The sequence below is a fragment of the Prionailurus viverrinus genome, chromosome D1 (genome assembly GCF_022837055.1).
Source record: "Prionailurus viverrinus isolate Anna chromosome D1, UM_Priviv_1.0, whole genome shotgun sequence".
NCBI lineage: Eukaryota > Metazoa > Chordata > Mammalia > Carnivora > Felidae > Prionailurus > Prionailurus viverrinus.
The window spans coordinates 89,955,319-89,978,996 of NC_062570.1; the positions used below are offsets into that span (position 1 = coordinate 89,955,319).

At 47.9% G+C, this 23,678-nt stretch overlaps 1 protein-coding gene and 1 non-coding gene across 6 annotated transcripts in view; both read left to right on the top strand.

Moving 5' to 3' along the window:
* Window positions 1-23,678, top strand: part of LDLRAD3 (low density lipoprotein receptor class A domain containing 3) — a 281,064-nt gene that overhangs the window by 41,178 nt on the left and 216,208 nt on the right. The window lies entirely within an intron of this gene.
* TRNAQ-CUG (transfer RNA glutamine (anticodon CUG)) lies at window positions 17,365-17,450 on the top strand. The gene has a single exon. It is a non-coding gene; the product is annotated as a tRNA-Gln (tRNA).

The window sequence follows — 23,678 nt, forward strand, 5'->3', positions numbered from 1 at the left end:
CATGCTCCGAGACTGGGTTTGAGGGCTGGGGGTGTCGTTTATGCCAGGATCCCGTGTTGGCACTGATGTGGGTGCTCTCAGTGAACATTTGTTGAATGAATATATGAGTTTCTACCTACGTATGTGCTTCAGTTTGTTTGTACAGCAGGTTATGTCAAGGCTTTTGAATTTTATACTAAGAGCCATGAGAATATTTTTAACCAGTGACTACTATGATCCTGTTTGGTCTTAAAACAGAGATGAGGACTGTTGGTCATTCTGACATTTTCAGTCTTAAAATTTCATGAACTCGAAGTCGGGTTTTTCTGACTCATTTTCACACTGACTTTTAAAAATGTATTTTTCCCATCTCCCCCCTTCCTGGTCCTTCTGAACTACATTCGTAGTTTTCTTTCTGTTGGTGGCTCTGAAATATACAAGTGTTTGGAGTTTGAACTTGAGCTAGTCGACAAGTTCCAGGGGGTATTCCCCTGCATAACCTGGGATATATTGAAGGTTCGGCGCTGAGTTCAATTCTAGAGGCAGAGTCCAGAGAATTCCGAATATGTTAGAGTTCTGCTTCAGGTTCACAGGGCTCACTCCGTCCGTTGTCTCGCTGCAGACGACTTTCTTCCATAGTAAATTTTGCATCGAAGGGGGTGTGTGTACCCTGCAGAGCCAGCCTGCAGAGTAAGTGACTGATGGTAAATTTCCCTATGTTGTTTCTGCTCTGACTTCCGGGGAATTGCAACCTCCCAGCTTGCTTCTGGGAGGTTCATTGAGTTGCTTGGGTTCTCCGGAGCACTTCCTTTTACATGAGTTCCTAAGGTGAACAGAAGAGCCTCAGAGATTTTGAACGAGAAACGTCCTTTCTTTAAGCACATTTAAAGGGGCTTCGAGGAACTCCTGCCTGTTCCCTTTCCTATTGAAATAATTTTCATTTCTTTGAGAAATGGAGGGTGAGGACAGAATGGGAAGCAATGGGAATCTCTGTGGACTTGAGTTATTTGCACACATACGGTATCATAAAAAGGCCATTGAGTGGATTTAGAAACCTGGTGGGGGCGTAGGAGATGGGAGAAAAAAAGCCAGAGTAAAGGCTGCCTTTGTAAAATAAATAAATAACACTGCCACTTGGAGAAGGTGAGTCAGATGAAGGTAGGAAAATGATGTGGTAAAGATTAAACCCAAAGAGGACAAGCAAAACAACCCAGAAGTCAGAAGTACAAAGTTGTAAATGTTAATGGGAGAGCAAAGTAGTCATGCACTGACTGAGTGGGCCAGGGCTTAAGGACGTTGGATTTAAATCCCACTGGATTTGAATTTTAATTACCATTCACATGCATTGCCTGAGAGTTGGGGATGGACGTGTGTGTATACACACAGCCTTGTATGTTGTGTGTGTGTGTGTGTGTGTGTGTGTGTGTGTGTGTGTATGTGTCCATGTGTACACATATAACCATTGCTAGCTTTGGTCTTAGGAGAAATTTCACATGGGACATAGGAGGTCTTCATCCTGTATCTGCTTATCTGTTTTAAAATGATAGATTGGGGGGGCGCCTGGGTGGCTCAGTCGGTTAAGCGTCCGACTTCGGCTCAGGTCATGATCTTGTGGTCCGTGAGTTCGAGCCCCGCGTCCGTCTCTGTGCTGACAGCTCGAAGCCTGGAGCCTGTTTCAGATTCTGTGTCTCCCTCTCTCTCTGACCCTCCCCCATTCATGTTCTGTCTCTCTCTGTCTCAAAAATAAATAAACATTAAAAAAAAAAAAAAGATAAAATGATAGATTGGGGACTATGTCACAGGGGCTTCTTAGAACAATTATTTATCGTTCACTTACTTGTAGGACACTGTGGCAAGTCCTGCTGGACATCCAGTTTCCCCCTGACTTTGAGAAAAGAATGCAGGAACAGAGGGAGAATGTGCAGATTCTATCTAGGTCTGAGTAAGGCATCGGGTCTTAGTGTGAAGAGCTGTACGGTCACAAGAGTGGCATGGACCAGACGCGGTAGAATTCAGAGGATGTCCACACTTACTCCTCCTGTGATGGATAAGCAAGGATCGTGAAGGAGGTCCTGACACGGGCTTGAAGGAACGGGTGAAAGATAGGCTGGAGTGCCAGGCTGGCATGGGCAGAGTCCCAGAGGTGGGAAAGTATGAAGAATAATTGGGGAGCCCCAAAGACGAAAGTTTTGCTGGAGTCTCCAGGAGTGGTGGGGGCAAAAGCTAGAAAGAGGGCATGCTGTACTATGAATACTCCTCCTTACCGTGTTCCCAGTTACTGGCACCTCCTGTGTCCTAGTTATTGGCACTTCCTGTGTCCCAGGCACTGTGGAAAGTGCCTTACTCCAACCCCCTATGAGATAGGTACCATTGCCATCGCTTACTTGACCTGGTAGGAGACTGATGCTCAGAGAAGCAAGCAACTTGCTAGGATGTGGGCAAAGAATAGGCTGCGGGCCCTGGGCTTTCCCGGCTTCTGTGGGTGGGGTGGTGATGAGGGCCGCACAGGCCAGCGAGAGCTTGGGCTTGCGTGACGGAGGTTAGGAGGCCGTGGCCTAGATTGAGGCTCTGTAGCACACGGGGGTTGGCTACTATGCAGGCTCCGCTATATCTGAGTGCAACGAACACTGCCTCGCTCACACCGCCAGATGCAAGCTGCAGGGAAGGGGCCTGGATTTGGATACCTTCGATTGAGCCGTTTCCCTGCAATGGTGAGAGCAGATGCTGGCTTTGTAAGTGAGGGTCAAGCCGTTGAGCTGGGGACGAAGTGTAGGCCTCCAGGCATCGGGCGATTCCCAGACTTGGATTTCTGGATCAGTAAAATTATGAAAAATAAACCCAAAATGGGTGGGCTCCTGATGTTGGGTCACCTACTTGTATTTGATTGCGTGAGAACAACGTTAAAAAAAAAAAAAACCCACCCTTTATTATATCGCTGTTTTATATAAGAAGTCACGTTTTACTGAAAAAAATGGAGTTTCTCATCCTCAGTGTAAAGATGGTCCTTTACGTGGAACAGATTACCTGTAAGGAGAGTTCACGGCCGTTGCTCCTAAAGTGCAGTGAACACCTTGCAGTATCTGGGTGTTTTCACACACACATTTGGGTCCCGCTGGGAGAGGCTGTTGCGTCCCCAGAGGTGATTTCCTTTGGGGAAGGGGAGGGAAGCTGCATGGCACGTTGTGGGGGGAGGGGGAGGATGCAGGTGCCTAGTGTGTAGGCCTGTGGGCATTTAGGATTTAGAGAAGAGTGTTCCAGGGCAGGGAGCCCTGACTGTGTCCACAGGAGCTGGGGAGGGATCTCGTGAACACAGGAGCAGGGAGAAAAGCCAGAGAGAGGAGGGAGGGAAAAAGGGCAGTGGAGGGGGCAGACTGACCACCATTTAGCACCTGGCAGGAATACGTGCAGAGCGGCCCTTCACTTAATCCTTGTAAGAAGTCTTTGGGTCAGAGGCGCTACTGCTCCCATTTGCCAGATGGGGAAAGGGGAGCCACATGAGTGTTTCGTGTACCCGAGTCACCTCAGAGCTAGGTCGCAGAGTTGAGGTTCCCGTGGAGCCTGACGCCTCTTTTTATTTCTCTGCACGGGTCCCTCATTCTGGGATGACATTGGCATGCTGTCTGGGAGCCCTTTCAATGACTCCTGTAATTTATTCGGGGTAACCGTTGTGATGTGTCGAGGCATTTCTGACTCCCTTGGGGACTTGTGTGGCTGGCTGTCTTGTGACTTGGCGACCGTTTCAGCTGGTTACACCCCTTCAAGTGCAGCCTCATCATTTGGCACCTGGCAGACGGTATCTGCAGATCCACAGATTGCCGTTGTCATTACCAAGAATCCTTTCCTAAGTGTGTCCAGTGTGTGCACTGATCCGTGGTTAAGCTTCACCAGTTTGTGTGCGGATCTGGGTCCTAGAATCCGTGTGTCCTGCACGGAGGTAGCAGCTGGGGTTCCGGGGTGCTTGTTTCTCCCTCTTACAAAACTGAAGCTCCCAGAGAGGAAGGGGGATCCCCAAGCGGGCAGGATTCGAACCCTGGCCCCCGCCCTCTCGGTCTGGGCTCCTCTCACCTCACTTCTGCGGAGGCCTCTCTCTCACACTGGTGTGAACTCTCATAGAGGGCTTCCCAGAAAGCTCATAATAGAATCTTTGAACAGCTGTCCAGGGATGGTTTCAAGGATGGTTTACCTAGAATTTCAGATATTTTCCTCTTTTAATGGAAGCTCTGTCTGGCTAGTTGGTTCACGGGGGCCAGCTTCGCCCAGGCCACTTGCTTCCCAATTTGCAAGCATCCTCCGTGGACAAAATCCACCCTACGGGAGCTTACGCCTTAATGAGTCTAGTCAAAGTCAGTCTCATAGCGTGGGCAGTAGCTTTGATCGTCCCGATGGGTGTTTTGGTTTCTGCCGAGGAGGGAGTGGGGAAAGGGCTTTGCCCAGGATCGATGCGTCGCTTCGGTGGGTGCACCATCTGGCCTGGCTCTCCGGGGAAGGCCCCAGCGTGTGCTGCTCAGGATTCAGCCTCAGCCCGAGGCTTTATCTCCCCTACAGCCCGGGGGCTTCCAGGGCTTTGTTTCTGGAACGTGTTGCTCAGTTGGAAGGCAGCCAGATGTTGGGACCAGAAGTGCACACCTTTAGGAGAGCCCTTTCTGCTTTTAGAGCAGCCCGTGGGGCTCCTTCCTGGAAGACCAGCTCCTCTAGGAGGAGGCACGTGGGGCCCACGTGTGGGTGTGGGGTTTCCTCAGACAGACCCACTGATAAAACATCTACATCGGTGACTTGGTACCCAGCCCTGGTTTGTTTGCTTTAAAAGGCTCAACAACACATCAGCCGTAAGGATGCCGGCTTGTTAGCTTTTGGTTTCTTGCTTGCGGTTTTTGTTTTTATGAGGAGCGGGGACGCCAGGCCTGATGTTCTGGGAAGGAGCCTGCTGTGTGGGAGAGAGCTCCTCCCTTGTGTGTCTCACCGTGATGAGGCTCCCACCCGTGGATCGTTTTCTGTGTGCCCCGGCCGCGTTCTTGGTGCTTTGCGTCGCCGTCGTTTTCATCTTCTTACCATCTCCTAGGGGGGCTGAAGGGCATCCACGCACAAAAACATATGTTCCAGTCCAGTTGCGAGCGTGACCGTATTTGGAAATGGGGTCCTTGCAAAATGCAGTTTGTTAAGATGAGGTCATGCTGGATTAGGGCGGGTCCTGATTCCGGTGACTTTAAGAGGAGGGGACACACAGACACGCAGAGGAAGATGGCCCTGTGAAGACACAGCCGGGAATTGGAGTGATGTAGGTACAAAGCAAGGAATGCCAAGGGGGGCTGGCCACCACCAGGGCCTACGGGAGAGATGAGGAAGCGTTCTTCCCGAGAGCCTTCAGAGTGAGCCTAGCCTTGCCAACACCTTGACTTTGAACTTCCAGCCTCCAGAACTGTGAGACGGAATAGACTTCCGTTGTTTTTCGCCACCTGGTTTGTGAGAATCTGTGAAGCAGATCGTGAAGCGGTAGGAATTACCTAGGAGGGTAATAACCCCATTTTGCAGATGAGCAAACCAAGGCTCCGAGGGGTTAAGTGTCCTGCGTCAGGTCACTCAGCGCCTGTGTGGAGACAGACAGGGGGATGGCGTGACAATGCTGCCAATCTACACCTTCAAGGTGGTGACTTTGTGCTCTCGGCTCTTTAGGACATCTGTACTTCTTCAACTGGACAACAAAGACTGGGAGTCTGTAGCAGGGAGGTGTGGGGGGACCATCAAAGTGTCTTAAAGGAGGAAAGACACAGGACCAGAGGAAGCACAGTGGCTTAAGCCTGTCTTTTAACGGTCTGTTTTAAATTGGTACAAAAATGGAAGAAAATACAGTGAAAAAGTAGTTCCCTCTCTTACCCCTGCTGCCTTGCTACCTGGGTTAGTAACAGTTATACTAGTTCCCAGCCCAGAGGAAACCGGTCCTCAGATGCTCGTGTGTTCTTCTGGACGAGCTGTTTAATACATAGTACGAATGTATGCATACATCTGTGTGTCTATAGTACATAGATATGATGTCTGTAGATATCTTTATATAATTGTGTATATGTATAGTATTCTGTATATATGACATAAATTTAGAATCTTTATTTTATTAAACAAATTTTTTTTAATGTTTATTCTTGAGAGAGAGAGAGAGAGAGAGAGCGTGAGCAGGGGAGGGGCAGAAAGAGAGACACAGAATCTAAAGCAGGCTCTGAGCTGTCAGCATAGAGCCCGACGCAGGGCTTGAACTCACCAGCCGTGAGCTCATGACCTGAGCCAAAGTTGGATGCTTGTTTGATCGAGCCACCCAGGCGCCCCAATTTAAAATCTTTATATTGTTTATGCTTTCCAACAACTTTGCATGAATTTTTTGATTTGAGTTTTAATGTTCTGAGAAAGAAACACAACCATATGGTATGATACTCATAAGGTACAAAAGAGCACACAGTGAAAAGGCGTCCTCTGATCTAATCCCCAGCCACCCCTCGTCTCTTCTCTGGAGGCACCTGTTTTTTTTGTTATTGTTGTTTATTTACTAAATATATTTCAGAGCTCGCTCTCAGAACAGAAAGAGCCGCCTCATTTATTTTTATGGTTTATAGTATTCGTGGCGTTCTGTTACCTGGATGGACCATAAATTACTTAGCCCATCTGCTATTGGTAGATAGGATGACTTCCATCTCTGCTGTGACGGTGTTATGTTAAATAGCCTTACACATAGGTTATTTTAAATATCTAGAGAAGTGAAATTGTTGAGTTGAAGAGTTAAGCGCATTTGATATTTTGATGGTTATGCTTAATTGTCCTCCAGAAAGTCTGTTCCAGTCCCCCCTCCCCCCTCTGTAAACGAGGGTGCTGGTCTCCCCACTGCTTTCCCGCCCACTGTGTTACCAGCATTCTATCACAGTTAGTGCCTTATTTTATTTCTCTTACAGTGAGTGAGCATCTTTTCAAAATGATCTTTTCTTGTTGATGTGGAGGAACTACTTTGATTTCTTATTATTTGTAGGAGCCATTTTGAAGGAAAGTAGCCCTTTGTGATACAAGTGGCAGATAGATTTTCTTACTTTAGTTAGATTTATCAATCCTTTCTAGATGAAGAAATTCTTCTGGGTTTTCATGTCACGTGTAGGCCCTCTGTGCTCCAGAATTACGTATTTAAAAGCTCCTGTTTTCTTCTTTTGATTTATTTTTTCATATTTAAATCCTTCACCCATCTGGAAGTTATTTTGGTGGTATGTGTGAGTCAGGGATTCAACTTTATTTTTTTCCAGGTGGCTATCAATGCATTCCATTTATTTATTGAATAACCCCTTCTTGCCCCCTGGCTTGATTTGCATTAGTTTTTTATTGCTGCATAACAATGTCACTGCAAACTTAGTGTTTCAACATAGCATGTATTTATTGGTTCATCTGTGGTTCAGGAGGCAGGGTGCAGCATAGCCAGGCTCTCTGCAAGGCTGCAGTCAAGGTGTCAGCTGGGGCTGCGGTCTCCTCTGAGGCTCGACTGGGGAAGGATCCATTTCCAAACTCACGTGGTCGTTAGCATTCATTTCCTCGAAGGGGGCGGGAGGAAGTCCTCATTTTCTTGCTGGCTGTCAGCTGGAGGTGGGTCTCAGTTACTTGTTCTGTCCCAACATAGCCTTTTGGTTCATCGAGTCAGCAAGAAAAAGAGGAGCTCTGTAGTCTTCTCTAACATAATCGCATACATCCTGTCACCTTTGCCTTCTTCCGTTGATTAGAAGCAAGTCACATTCAGGGGGAGGTGATCACACAAGGGCTTGACACCAGGGGGAGGGGGAGACTGTGTAGGCACCTTCTTGAGAGCATGTCCGACCTCCTACCTTCGTTTTACTTGAAATTTCTATGCATATTTGAACCCATTTCTGAAACCCCACCAGCTTTCGAGGAGTGGTAGAGGAAGAGAAAGGTGCATAGAGATGGGGAGGAGGTGCCCATCTTTTCCGACTCCCTACCTGGAGCCTAAGTCACCCTGGCCAGTTGTGGACCGTGTCTCTCTGAGACGTTTGGCGGCTGGCTTCATTCCATGGCTGAACTTGATACGAAGGCTGCCTGCTGCCTTCACGTCCGTACTCTGTGTCTCCAGGCTGAGATGACCTATCGCCGGCCTGGGAGCACGTTTACAGCTTCACTTCCATGCCCTTGAGCTGGAATTCTGTGTTTTATTAGAGATTATGTTCATATTGGTGAATACTGCCTTTTAGCCGCACCACTGCCTCTAGATGAAATCAAGTGTGTTGTTGCAACCTGAAAGTGTTATCCCAGTAGAATGCAGAAATAGGATAAGTTGTGGGGGGATGAGAGATGTTGATGGATTGGTACCAGTTCTCTTCCCTGGGGAGCACGAGAATGCAGAACAGGCCTCTGGAAGAAGGATGGGAATCCTGGCAGCTGTGTTCTCTTCATACTTCCTTAAGCCTTCGGTCAATTTTATTACCTGTAGTTTCTGTCTCCACCCTCCCCCCCCCCCCCATCCCAGTATCCCATTTCCTTTCACAAAAGTTGTTATGGACCGATTGGTCTGCTGCGAGTAGAGGATTTAAATAGTCATTAAGACAATGGGGAGGGCACCCGGGTGGCTCAGTTGGCTGAGCATCCCACTCTTGATTTCAGCTCAGGTTGTAATCTCATGATCCCGAGACCGAGCCCAGCATTAGGCTCTGCGCTGACAGCACAAAGAGCCTGCTTGGGATTCTCTCTCTCTCTCTCTCTCTCTCTTTCTACCTCCCCCACTCAAAATACATAAATAAACATTTTTTTTAAGTGTAAAAAAAAAAGATGATGGGTATAGCCACAGCAAGCAATATATGCAGTGGTATGCCAGTGTGGTGTAATTTTGGGCACTGAGCTGCGCAGGGTGGACAGGTATGAGGATGCGGTCATTCATGGTGGCGGGGGGGATTGGAACCTGGCCGTGGGCCGGGGCAGAGGGGGCTGGCCTGGAGGAAGAGGGGGTAATGAGGGATTTTTTTTTTCTTTAAGTGGAAGGATGTGACACTAGAAAAGAATTTTAGTGTTGTTTGGGCATGCTGATGGGGTAAAAACTTCTTAGAACAAGTAAGGGATTGAATGGCCAGGCTCAGGAGAATGGCTGTTTAGAATATGCCTTGGCAGGGCTGGAGAGTCCGGTGATGCAGAGTGAGGACCATTTTGCTATCAGGTAGGAGGAGTCAGAGGGCTTTCATTTCCCGGAGTATAGGGTGCTGGCGGGGGACCTGAGCCCAGGCCCTGAAGGAGAAATAGGCTGGTCCCAGAGCTGCAGACCATGAGGGCTGACTGAAGTGATGTTGGCAATAAACCTGCCAGGTGGTTCTGTAACCTTGTTGCCAGTGAATTGTAATCATGGTAGAAGTTGAACTTGGAAGTGTATGCAGTTGGATCCTCTTGTCCCTTCACAATCGAGAAAAGGATTGTTATAGGGATTAATTCGGTGGATCCAACTCTTTCAGAAGTGTGGATGGTCAGTGTCCTAGTAGGAAAAGGAAGGTTGGTGGAGATGACCCAGGACTTCTAGGTGGTGGGGCTGAAAGATTTCTCCCTCACAGCAGGTGATGCGAGCTGGAGGGTGGGGTGAGGAGCCTCTGTAGGGGGAGTGTCTACAGTAGAGAGGGGTGGGGGCCTTCGGGGAATGGATGAGTATGTTTACAAGAAACAGACATAGATGCCACCAAGAGGGAAGATGTTGATATGTCCATGTACACTCTTTTCCCTTTTCCTGGCCCAGTGGGTGAATTTTATTTCATTCATTATCAAACTTACTATGTTCCAGGCATTGTGTTAGGCACTTGGGGATACTGAGTTGAATAATGCCCAGTCTCTTCTCTCCAAGAGCTCAGGGTAGTGGGGGTGCGAAAGACACTTTGAAGGATCTGAGACAATGTTGGAACAAATGGAACTTCTCCCGGAAGAGTCTGTGTGAGTTGAATTCTGTTGTGTGGCAGGGTGGACAGTGACTTCAGTGGTCTGTGTGTGTGTATGTGTGTGTGTATGTGCATATGCATGCCTGTGTGTGTGTGTGTGTGTGTGTGTGTGTGTGTGCGCGCGCGCGCGCGTGCATGTTTAGTTGTATTGCTTTGGCTTTTTATTCCTCTTGGAGTCTTGGAAATATGTGCGCTTAAATGTATTTATAAACGTGTTTTGTTTGGGTGCTCTCAGTCTACTGCAACTCAAGCCAAATTTAGTAACTTGATTTATAGCATGAAAATTCCATTACTCAGGCATGCGCTTAGCCCACTGAGTGGCTTGCAGAGCTTTCTGGAGGTAGGTGATTCAGAGGGGCTTGGTGGCTCCAAGTCCTCAGGGGCCCAGGCTCCCTTTCTTACACATTCCTCTGCTAGCTCCTCCATGGCCCAGAGCGACTGCTTGAGTACCAGCCACGTCATCTGAATTCCAGCCTGCAAGAAGGAGGAAGACCCTAAGTGGAATGAGCTCCTTCTTGCAGCACCTGGGTGGCTCAGTTGGTTAAGTGTCTGGCTCTTGGTTTCAGCTCAGGCCATGATCTCACGGATTTGTGAGTTCGAGCTCCATGTCGGGCTCTGTGCTGACAGGGTGGAGCCCGCTTGGGATTCTCCCTCCCTCTCTCTGTCCCTCCCCTGCTTGGGCGTGCTCCCTTAAAATGAATAAATAAACTTAAAAAAAAAAAAGAATGAGCTTCTTCTTCTCAAAGGCCCTTCCTGTAAGTCACATACAGGACTTCTGTCTATATCCCATGGGCCAGCGTGTAGTCACATAGCCACCTTCTGCTACAAACGAGAGTAAGCACTGTGCTGAGGTCACATTGGGAGCCCTCTTAGTGATTACGGGAGGAGAAAACACATCACAGGGGGTATATATGGGAGTTCATCACGAAGGGAAAAAGACCAAGGACTAGAGTTTTACTTCTGAAAACTTGTTTTAGGGCAAGAAAGGGTACAGGGGTAGATGGCTTCACTGGGCTAGTATGTTACAGGAAACATGCCTCATCCTCCCAAGCAGCTCTGAAAGAAGAATCACAGGTATCCTGGAGAGGCCAGGTGGGGAGAACTCTCACGTGACCCCTTAGGGTGCATGTTTTGGGAAAACCGGCAGTGGTATCAAGCCAGAAGCCCCGCCCCTCCCTCCACGTCCACAGTGGCCACTCTGTGCTGTGGATGGCAGTTTGCAGGGCTGCAGCCTCTCACGTGGGCAGCTCCATGGAACGTGTTCCAGAGCGAGGTCTGTTTCTTGATTCGTGATGGCTGACTACCCCAGATGCGCCGGGGTGATGCAGGGGATGCTGGCCCCTTTAAAAAAGCTAGGCGCTCATTTACATTTTTGGGAGGAAGGGAAATGGCCCTGAGGCACGTCCCCCAGTCCATCAAAGGCAAAGATCCAAACTGTAGCCCTCTGTGAACTGGATCCTGCCTGTCCCCAGCCTCATCGTCCCTGGAGGTTTGCATACCTGCAGTGCAGAGCTCCTCCACCCAGCCCTTGTCCAGGGCCGGGGCGGTCCAGGGCAGAGCAGCCTCATCTTTTGTGTCTGTAACAGTCACGTGATGTGTGGCCCGGACTGATGCCCGTTGAACGTTTTCCTGCTTCCGTCAGCTCTTCTTGGCGAACTAAGCTCCTTGGTGCAGTTGGGGCTGCTTCTCACACATCTTTGGGTCCCCAGCTCTGCTGTGCTTGGCACCTGTGGCCGGACCGAGTGCCCTAGACTTGAGGGTCCCTCTGCGTGTCAGTCCTGGCAGGGTTTGCCATGTTTTCACAGCCTCATGGTCTTCACCTACGCGGAAGGTACCTGGAGCGAATTACTAAGCGGGCAAAGACTGGTAAAGGGTAAATTGATCACTTGCTGAGCCCTCGAGAGTCAGCTCATCGAAACATTTAAATTTTAAATGCCCACACTCAGAACTATTTCTCTAGCCATCCAAGTGCCTTGGGTTAGGGAGAGAGAGGAGTTCTTTTAGTTTAGATGCTGCTTTTGCGTCAAGCGGTTTAGTATTGAAGCACTTTTTCTTTATCCATTCGTCCGTTGGTGGACACTGAGGTTGCCCCCGTGTCTTGGCCATTGTGAACAAAGCTGCAGTGAACACGAGGGTGCAGATATCTTTTTAAGTTACACGAGCGTTGGAATGGTGAGTCTCCAAGCTTCTGGTCCGTTTGTTTTAGGCAGTTGTTGTTCTTTTGCCTCTTCTGACGGCCCTGGGATAAGCAAATTTATGTTGAGTCGGGTTAGCTCAGGTTTTTCCTAGGTGCCGTGTGTGAAAGAGAATTTATAAGCTATACTGGGTCTTGTAGCTCTTGCAGAGAAATAGGGAGTTGATGTGATACCTGGGACAAGGCTCTTGAGTCAGCGGCTCTCCCCTGGGGAGGGATCTCCTGGTCTCTTGATTCCAGCCTGTCTTGCATCTGTTTTGCCGGGTCTGTCCTTGTCTTCTTCTTTCTTATTTTATTTTTTTAAATGTTTGTTTATTTTCGAGAGAGAGAGTGAGCGAGCGTGAGTGAGGGGGGGAGGGGTAGAGAGAGCGGGAGAGCATCCGAAGCAGGCTCTGAGCTGACAGCAGAGAGCCCCGCTGCAGGGCTCGAACTCACAAACCATGAGATCATGACTTGAGCTGAAGTCAGATGCTTAACAGACTGAGCCCTCCGGGCGCCCCTCTTGTCCCTTCTTGTTAGCTAGCTGTTTATTGATGTGGAGCTTTATCAAGACTGTTACGGAAAGGTCCTGTATCATGGGGGACGACCCGATCAGGTGGAGGCCCGCGCTGGCTGTGAAAGAATTCACCCGAGGCAGAACCAAGGGGATAGAAGTTTATTGAATACACTCACTGCACAGGAACAGCAGGCAGGACAGCAAAGGAGAGACTGTCTGCCAGGAGACAGTGGTGGGGGGCTGTAGTTACGGGGGAAGGTGAGGAGGTATGGGAACATATGGAATTTTCCTTTCTTCCGTGCTGCATCTGGGTGTAAGTAGCCCATTGATCAGCAAGGGCTTATGGATATTTTGAGGTGGGTCGCCTGATGGGCCTGTTTGTATTCAGCCCAGGGGTCACTGGGGGCCCTTCTACCTTACCCTGGTTTCCACTGTTCAATTAGTTGAGCATATCCCTTCTCTAGGAGTGGCTATGCTGGCTTTAAATACTGTTGTCTTTAAAATAACAAGGTGATCGAGATTTTTTTTTTTTTAATACGGAGCCTCTTAATTGAGCCTTAATTTCCACGGAAGTATTTTTATAAGATTTATAACTGTGTTTAGTTGCTTTGTAATGGTTGCTATGTCAATTTGCATAATGCTGATTATCTAGGCAGTCCAAAGTCATTTGTGGCTATGTCTTCATTACCAGGTAGTAGATATTCTCCCCATTCCGTTGCTGGGGAAATTGAGGCTTCTTATAGAGAAATATTGGACCCATAGAAAGTCAAACCGCAGAGGAAATTACCACCAGGGCTCCCTGGCATTTGTCTTACCTTTTCGCCATTGACTTTATCTGGATGGGCAAGGTCATGCTGGGAACTAATCTACTGGTGATTAGTTGGTTTGAGTTACTCCTTTTAGAAATGGGATCACTGTTTCTCTTTACGTATATGACATGGAAATTCTCATTCACCTAGCTCCCCCGCCGTGAAGGTTAATGAAAAAATGTGAGGTTTGTTAAGCAGTTTGGGAGAATGACAGCATGAGGAATGTTATGTTTTTAATGGTAAACTTGGGCCCTTCCACTGGGCCTCACGGAGGCGGTTTCCAGCTTCCCAAGTGTGGATGACACAGGGCTGATAAATCCCAGTCTACTTCCGTTCTGTCTAACCCAGCCAAGGACTTCTTGCCGAATATTCTCCCACAAACCAGATGTTTTGACATAGCTTGTTACCAAACTGCAATTATTAAATAATAATCTGTATTGTTAAATCTTAACGAAAGACTTTATATCTGCGAGAGATTCCTTCGGAAGGATGTAGTTATTGTTACCACACTAATGTGTTTGAACAGAGACATTTGATGTGCCGAGTGCTGGGCATTTAGGCAAGTGGACACGTTTGGTTGGCCCCTTTGAACTAACCCTGGGAATCTTTGATGTTCCCAGCCACCGGGGACCTCGGTTTAGAAGCTGTTGATGGAGACCCTAGGGCCACTGCTGACCCCAGGGGAGTCCATTATCATTCAGGTTCTGGTTTTCATATTGGTTGGGAAATTTCATATAAAAAAAATCTAGAAAATCATTCTCTTGGGGTTCCCATGGTCTACTTAGAGCTATGACTGGTTCTTTCCCCCAAGGTCAGAGTCATGAGGTCACATGGTGGGGAAATACAGGCATCAACGGGAAGGTGGAGTCAGAGGGGGGGGAAGAGTGACAGCTCTGGAAGCAGAGTGACTTGGGACCAGACCCAGGCTGTTTCTCAGCAGTGTCACTTTAACCTCTCTGATCTCAAGTTTCTTCATCTGCAAAATGGAGGCGATAACCACCTCAGTGGATTATTGTGAGGACTAAATGTGGTAACATTTATAAAAAAGGGCTGTCCTGGGCTAGCACCCAGTAGGCTCTCAATATTATTAAGAACAGAAAGTTACTCATGAAGACCTAAGATTCTTTGGCTGGTGCACCTCCTGTTGAAAGATTGGGTTCTTATATCCTCATATTTTTCTAAGAGTGCACCTCTCTCATGTTCTTTTAGATAGTCCTAATATCTAATAGATAGTTCTTTTAGATAGACCTTCACCCCCCCCCCCCCATCCCTTAGGGAGGGAAGTCTGTTCCTGCCCTTTCCTAGAAGCCTGCAGTTTGCTAAAACCACTGTTGTCACAGACAGCCCCCTGGCAAGATGGCCTTGGAAATCCCTGAGTGCGGGGCGTCCCCCACCGAGTTGGCATTGCCCTAGCTTCACCCATGAGCAGGACTCAGCAGTAGCCCTGCTACCCAGGCTGGGATCGTGGTGTGTGTGTGGGGGTATTCAAGGCACATGTTGGTTGCATGTCAGAAAATCTGCATTTTCTACTCTTGGTTCTTCCATCGGAAGCTGAAGAAAGGTCCTTTTTTACTTGGCTTCATGGCTTGTGAGTTGGAGCTCTTTGGTCCTGCCTTCGTCGGTTTTATTTCCTCAGCTGTTCTGGGTTGCAGTAACTAGTCCCATGTTTGGGGCCTCTTTTGTAAACTCTTTTAAGACCAGGACCATAACTACCCTACGTTGGACATATTGGGTTAAATAAAATGTATTATACCTGTTCCTTTTTGCTTTCTGGCTACTAGAAACATTTAAATTACATATGTGGTTTGTATTGTGTTTCTTTTTTTTCAAGTTTATTTATTTTGAGAGAGAGAGACAGAGTGAGCAAGCTAGCAGGGGAGGAGCAGAGAGAGAGAGAGAGAGAGAGAGAGAGAGAGGGAATCCCAAGCAGGCTCCACATTGTCAGCACAGAGCCTGATGCAGGGCTCGAACTCACAAACCGTGAGATCATGACCTGAGCTGAGATCAAGAATTGCACACTTAACTGACTGAGCCCCCCAGGCGCCCCTGCATTGTGTTTCTATTAGTGCTGGTTACAGCCCTCTCTCTCTGTCCGTTTAGTAAACTGCATGGACCCGCCTGGGTTACATGGCTGGGTTGAGGGTTTGGGGTAGAGGTGGGCGTGAGGTTCTCTGAGTGGCTAGCGTAGACCCCTGTAGTGAGGTGTAGTGAGTTAATGGTGGTCCCCCCCAAAGATTTGTCTACCCCGAACCTGTGAATGTGACTTTATTTGGAGAAAGGGTCTTTGCAGTTGTAATGAAGTTGAGGATCTTGAGAGGATACCATGCTAGATTATCTGGGTGGGCCCTAAGTCTAATGACATTGTCCTTATAAGAGGAGGAGACATAGAGAAGGTCGTGTGAAGACAGGCAGAGGTTGGAGGAACGCCAGGGATTGCCAGCAGCCCCCAGAAGCTAGGAAAGAGGCAGGGATGGATTCTCCTGGAGAGTCTCCAGAAGGAAGCACCCTATCAACACCTCGATTTCGCACTCCTGTCCTCCAGGATTTCGCACTCCTGTCCTCCAGGATTGTTCACATCTGTTGATGTGAACCGCCCAGCTTGTGGTCATCTGTCTCAGAGACCCTGAGAAGCTCACCCATGAGGAGGTCGCACCCCACTGTGTCTGATGGAGGCAGGGGAGGAGTTCCCTGAAGGGACTGGAAGAAACCAGCGCAAAAATGGGCTGGGCTGTTAAGCTGTCGCTGTCACAGACCCCTGCCCCAACCTATAGAATTTATTCTGGATATCAAAAGTGATGGCATATACAAAGTGCCTGCCTTAGTTTCCACAGCGAAGGAAGTTTTCGTTATTACGGTGGAAGGTGCTACGCCATTCTCCTCAACCTTGACGATGAGATGGTGGGTGATTGTACCAGTGATGCTAGTTAGTAGTCTGGAGACCCTTCACATCTAGGCATTTTGTGTGTGCCTTGTGAGGCCATCTGCCAGGTTTTCGGGTTATTTCCCCTATTTATTTTGTTGCATGGGGAAGAAGAGGAGAAGTTTGCTGATTCTGAGGGGTTTTTCCTGCTTGGTGAGAAATCTGGTGTCTTTTTGGTGCTTGCTAAATACTTGAATTGGATCACTCCATTTTGGGGCGAATGGTGTTATTCTCTAGTTTACCTAGAGATTTTGGGCTCCCACCAAAAAGTTTTAGAAAAGGCGCTCTCATATTACTAATTGCAGAATAAACATTTCCAGCCCCATGTGCAGCAGACTTATTTGGCCAGTATTTATGCTGGTGGGGAAGAGAAAGATTATTTGTTGACTGTCTACAGTACCTCCGGCAGTTTTGTGCAATCATTTTAGTTAATTTCTCATGCTAGGCCTGCAAGGTAAGCATTCTTGCCCGATTGATAGATATACTCTCCGGGGGGAAGTGACCTGTCCAGGGACACGTGGTAAGTGGGAAAACTGAGAGTCCCAATCGAGCCAGTCTTGCCTTTTCTCTGAGAAAATGGTGACATGGTAGCGAAATGTGTAGAACAGGTCATCTCGGCTGGTTTGGTTAGGTGGGCGTTGTTGGGGTGGGTTGTGGGTGGCGAGAAAGTCTGTGCCCTCCCCTGGAATCCTCACACTCTGGGAGATTCGGAGGCACCTCTGCATAGCTTATTTTGAAAAATCATTGTTCCTTACTTGATTTCTCCCTCATTCACCCTGTGTCTCTGATTCTGCGGGTCGTCCATTGTGTTTGTCCCTTCAGTTATTAACCTTTAGCATTTTGAGGTTTTCATTTTAGATGAGTCAGGCCATGTAGCAGGCCCCATGGGAGAGCGTGTTTCTGCAGATTCTGTAAGTTGGCCTGCTGAGGTGGTGGGACTTTCTGGAGAATGGGGTGGTAATGCTAAAAGTCACTGGGACCTTTTAGGGGCACCTGGGTGGCTCACTTGGTTAAGAGTCTCTTGGGGCGCCTGGGTGGCTCAGTCGGTTGGAGCATCCGACTCTGGCTCGGGTCGTGATCTCACGGTTTGTGGGTTCGAGCCCCGCGTCGGGCTCTGTGCTGACAGCTCGGAGCCTGGAGTCTGCTTCGGATTCTGTGTCTCCCTCTCTCTCTGCTCCTCCCCCACTCATGCTCTGTCTCTCTCTCAAAAAATAAACATTTAAGAAGAAAAAAAAGAGTCTCTTTTGGCTCAGGTCATGATTTCACAGTTGGTGAGATCAAGCCCCGAGTCAGGCTCTGTGCTGAAAGCTGTGGAGCCTGCTTGGGATTCTCTCTCTGCCCCTCCCCTGCTTGTGTGTGCACCTGCTCTCTCTCTCTCCAAGTAAATAAATTTAAAAAAAAGTCAGTGGGGCCTTTTAGTGCTTGGGCCCCAGTCAGGCTCTGGGTCTTGGAATTTAACCAGCTACTTTATAGTGGTATATGCTCACGCAGAGATGTATGTTAGAGAATGTATTAGTCACGGTAGGACAGCTCTTTGCTGCAGTATGGTTTCCCCAGTAGTTCATTGGTTTAACACATAAAAGCCTGTGCTTCACTTACACAAAGACTCTGGCAGGAATCTACTCATGGTGACTTTGTCCCGGGGTTTGCAGGACTTGTCAGGTGCTGGTTCTTCTGTTCTTTACCCTGAAAGTGATAGGAGTCAGTTTTGTCCACATTCCATTGGCCTACACCGGTCATGTGGCCTGCCTGGCCTGGGAAGTGGGGGGGCAGTAGGGTGATACAGACAGGCCTGGTGGTATAGACAATATAGACGGGGGTGAGTACCACTCTGTGCCACAGAGCGCACAGAGCATGCCTGTTGGTGATGGGTTCACTAACTCCGAGTAAGTCCTCAGGCCCATTTGCTTGAGAAAAAAATGAAGAGTCGGGGCTGTATTTCTGTGAATCTTTTACTGGCTCTTTTCCTCACACCTTCTCAGCACTCAGCAAACGTTGGCTGAGTTGAATGAATGAGACATTTAAAATCTGGGTCCGATGGGCAGTGCTTCTTCCCTTAGACAGAGGTTCAGGGTCCACGCTGATCCAGGATGACCTCTTCTTCACCTGGTTACATCTGCAAGAACCTCTTTACAAATAGGTCCCATTCATAGTTACTGGAGGTCAGAACTTGAACATAGCTTTGTGGGGCAGGGACACACGATTCTACCCTTTACAGTAGTGTAGGTAAAGGATTAACACAATATGCACACATAGTAGGCCCTCATTAAATAATAGTTTCCATTACTCTTCTCAAGACAGTGCTTGGGAAAACCCATATAGACCTTTGAGGTTTATAGTATCAATAAAACGAGAGCATTTTCTGTTGTTTTTGATCACGCATAGCTCTTATTTGCAATATGATGTTCTTCTAGGGCATGTATACGAGATGCCGTGCATCTCAATTACAGAATACGTTTGGCATTTGGATTTTGAGTGACTTTAGCCCAGTGCTGTCGGTTTCCTTCGGGCACTTTTGTCTTGCTTAACGATGCAAAACAGAAAATGCACACCAATGGTTCCCCAAAATGAGGACTCTCGTTATTGCTTCTTTTTTTTTTACCTCTGGGTCCCCAAACTGCAGAAGCTTATTTACTGCAAGGCAATGAGGGCTCTAAATCTCCCGCCTCCATATATTACATTCTGTATTACACTCAAACTTGGTGAAATTAATTGTGGCCAAGGCAGGGGAGACAGGAAAAACCTATAATGGTTTATCATATTTTGCAGGCTTTGTGAGGGCCATAAATTTAAGGCATATAGGAATTGTATTTATTCTTTAGATTTCACAAATTTGTCATGTTCCCTTTCTCTGAGGATGACAAGTTCTTTAAGACAATGGAGTCTCTGGTTTTGAAATAGAAAGAGGGGAACGATGGAGATGTTCTCGGTGTCCCAGATGACCACAGAGTCCTTGCTCTCAAGCTTCGTGAGTTTCATGCCTGTTAATAGTTAAATTATTAATGCAGGTTTGCTAGCGGAGGGAGTTGCTTTTGACCATCGCCTCTCCTCTAGTATCAGCTCTTTTATAGCTGCAGTTGTAGGAGTCAGATTTCATATGGAGCAGTTTATAAATTGAATAGTGTGTGTGTGTGTGTGTGTGTGTGTGTGTGTGTGTGTGTGTGTATTGGAAAGAGCCTGTAGTGGCCTCTCATTGTGTCTTGTGAGTGCCCTTGTGTCTGAAACCTTGCGATGTAGAAATTTACATCTTGGAATTCGATCCAACTTGGAGCTGGCTCAAACAAGGAAATTGACCTAATACTGAATTCTGCTGATAGTTCAGCAGCTTCTGTCAGCAAGGAAATGGCCCCTCTCCCAATCTGTTTGGACAGTGAAGTTGCATATTCCTAGGGTTGAAATTCTCTGAAATGATAGGTTCTTGAAGATTTGCCCCCAGATTCTCTGGTGGCCGCATCAATAAGAATGCAGCTTTGATTTGATGATCTTTATTTTCTTTCCTGAAGCAAAAGTCCATAGAATTGATTAAAAAAAAAAATCTCAGAATGATGTAGTTATCCCTCAGTAACCCTCTAGGCCCCTGGCCTCAAACTTTTTTGATAGTAACCCAAAGAAACACATTTATGTGTGTACACAGACATTTGGACACAGATGGTTCATTGCTGTGTTATTCATGACAGCCCCAAAGTGGTAATTACACTGCTGTCATCCGTGGATGGATGGGTAAATAAATGTATTATACTCATGCCATGGAATATTATACAGCCATAAAAAGGAATGAAGTAATGATACATGTTGTATCATGACCGGACCTTGAGATCATTATACTAAGCGAAAGAAGCGAGACACAAAACACCACATGGCGTATGATTCTGTTTATATGAAGTGTCCAGAATAGGTAAATCCTTGGAGACAGAAAGTAGTTTGGTGGTAGCCCAGGCTTGAGAAGAAATGGAGAGTGAATGCTAATGGGCATGTGGTTTCCTTTTGGGGTGATGAAATGTCCCAAAACCAATGTGGTTATGGTTGTGTAACTCTGAATTTACTAAAAGCCATTAAGTTGGATACTTTTAAGGTAAAAGCATGGGTAAATTGTATGGTATGTGAATTATATCTCAGTCATGCTGTTAAAAATCACATTTATAGGGGCGCCTGGGTGGCTCAGTCAGTTAAGTGTCTGACTTCAGCTCAGGTCATGATCTTGTGCTTTGCAGGTTCAAGTCCCATGTCAGGCTTCTGTTGTCAGCACAGAGCCAGCATCAGATCCTCTCCCCCCCACCCTTCCCCTCCCCTGCTGCATCTCTCTCTCTCTCTCTCTCTCTCTCTCTCTCTCTCTCTCTCTCTCTCAAAAATAAGCATTTAAAAAAAAATCACATTTACATTGCAATCTAGATCATCTATATGAAGCTCAATCAAAACCTACTCTTCTGTGTCTATTACACTCTGATCGACTCCAATCTCTTCCATTCAGTTTCTTTAAAAAGTTGCTGCTGTTTCCCACCAAATTAATTTTCCATAACCTGTACATTGATAGATTCCTCTCCATTTAACAGATGAAAAAACCGAGTCCCAGGGCTTAAGACGTGGGTGCAGGGGTACCCAGTGTATTAATGACCAAGCTGAGACTATAAGCTGAGCCTTCTGATACCCAGGCCCTCTGTGCCAGCCCAGAGGTTGGGTGTTCTTTTTTCAAAGATTAAGCAGAATTTGGGGTTAAAAAAAAGGTACTGGCACTGAATAGCCTCGTTGTAAACACCTTCACGTGGAGTCTGGAGTGGTTAGGAGAGCTCAGGACGCGGAGAGGACTGATTGCATGGTTTTGCCTTGGGCGCAGTATTCAGTGCGCCTACACCCCCCATGGCCACAGCTTATGCGGGGGCGGGGGGCCATCTGTTTAGGTTTCAAGCGAAGATTCTATTTTCTGAGCGTTGTAGGGTAAACACTTGAGAAGTTTCTGGCTGTTATTTAGACTCCCTGGCTTCTAGCCCTTCCGCTTTAAGTAAAATTCGAGGTAGGGATTGATAGAAAATTGAGAAAGTACACACAAGGGATTAGGAGAGAAGGGGAGCTGGTGTGTCCCTACAGCTCTTGAATCAGCTGTTTGGTGCCAGTGAATTGTCAAGGAACACAGCACAGCCTTGGCCAGAGATGCAAAGACGAGAGAATTTTCTCCGGGGAAAGGATGGGGAGGGAGGGGGAGGGCAGAGGTACCAAGAAGGGCCCGGTCACTGTAGGCGCGAACTTCATTCTCTACAGGGTTCATTTCTGAGTCTCTAGGAGCTGATTCAGACCTGCTGTCCCCTCCTGTGGCCCTTGAGAGGCCATTTCGTGGCCAGGGCTGTGTTTTGTTTTTTTTTTAATAAGTTTTGCTCAACATTTGGACAGAACACCGTACCTCCTTGGTTAATTATTTGCGTAAATACTTGCTCCTTCGTCACGGGACCGTCTCCTGGGTTAAAAAGACTCACATGGAAATAAAGGTTTTCTTTAAATTTTTTTAAAAGTGTATTCATTTCTCACAGAGTGCGAGCGGGGGAGGGGCAGAGAGAGAGGGAGACACAGAATCCGAAGCAGGTTCCAGGCTCTGAGCTGTCAGCACAGAGCCTGACCCAGGGCTTGAACTCGCGAACTGTGAGACCATGACCTGAACTGAGGTTGGATTCTTAACCGACTGAGCCACCCAGGCACCGCAAACGTCTTCTTTTCTTCCTCCCCTTATGAATGACATGCTGGTCAAAGGGTCCACCTCAGGAATAGAAAATCCCGTCTGCGGTGAGGGGTCCGAGCTGGAGGTGGGAGGTGGGTGGAGGGGTGGCCCGTCCTTCCACAGGGTTGGCCTCCAGCAGGGCTGTGGTTGCCCCCCTTGGTGCCTAGAAGGGAAATTCTGCCATTGGCTGGGTTTCCTGACTGCGGCCAGAGCCCCCTGTGTGCGTGGCAGTGTGGGTGGAGCTCTGGTTGACCAAGAACCCATGTCCGTCCTTGCCCGATTGAGAAAGCCAGGGGCCAGGTGCGTGACAAAGAGAATCAGAGCAGCAGATGTAAATAATACATAACAAAATAGTAATGATTAACCTTTTTTGGTGTAAAGCCTCTTTCAAACCGTGCCACCTTCTCAGCGGGAGAGGCTAAGAAGCTCCCAGCTCTGGCTGGCCCGCCTCTAGGCCTGGCCCCTCCACGTGCTCCTGTGTAGCCTTGGGAATGTGGTATCACCTCTTTCAAACCTCAGTTTCCTCATCTAGCACGCTGGGACAGTCATATGCTTGCCTGGAGGGATGACAGCCGACTGGCATCAGGTGAAACATGACAGCGCATAGCCTACAGAATGGCCCCTATTCCGTGCTCCAAAATGATGGCTATTTTTATGAGTAGGCAGCACCTTTCCTTATTCCCATTCAACAGATTGGGATGCTGACGCACAAGTAGGTTGTACGGCTGGCTCGAGGTAGTTGGAGCCTGTCCGACCTTAGACCTCTTTTTTTTTTTTTTTACCCATGTTGTCCTTGTGAGTCATCTGATGAATGGCTGTAGGTGTTGAGCTTAGGGAAGACACCAGGGCGGTGGGCGGGGGTCTGTGCTGCTTATTCAGATTTCTGGTCTGCCCAGAGGGAGTTGACTCTCCCAGGTGACCTCAAGGATGTGCACTGCACACGGCCCGTAGGAGTGGACCTGTGTCCCTCCCTTCCCTCTTCCTCTGTTCCGGGCATTGCTGAGGCTGAGGTGTTTTCCGCTGCCCTTTTGAACTGAAGGACTCAGCTGACTTCTGGTTGTGCAAATTCCTTTGTCTTCCAGTTTCAGTATGCGTGTGCCTTCTGTTCGTTTTGTCTGTCGGAGATTGTAATCTGTCGTGGCAGATAAAGGCCCTTTCCTTCCCTCCCTCCCTCTTCTTTGATGCTGGCACATTCCTCGCGGCTAATAAGTATTGGATGCTCCCAAGAAACAGAATAAACACATTTAATACTGGATTGATTCTCTGAGGCCTTCCCGCCCCGTCTCCTCTGGGCCGGAGCATACTCACTCTTTGTCAGTCTTGCGCGCTCAACTGTGCGAGGCTTAGAGCCTGTTGGGCAAGATGATTAAAAACAAAACAAAACAAAAAAACCCATCCCGGAATGAACCTCTGGAGACGATTACCCTGGGTTCCCTTGGAAGATACCCTGTGTGGTTCCAGGGTGGTGGAAGACGGGAGTCCCGGGTGCGTGGTTTGTTTGCGAAGGCTGCCGCGCTCAGAGTGGGGCCTCGGTCTCATGGCTCGAGGAATCCCGCGGCCTCTGGGTGGTAGTAGTAAAAGCAGTTTAAAGCAGGCTCATTACTGGACCAGTTATTGCTTTTGTTCAGAATGGCCCAT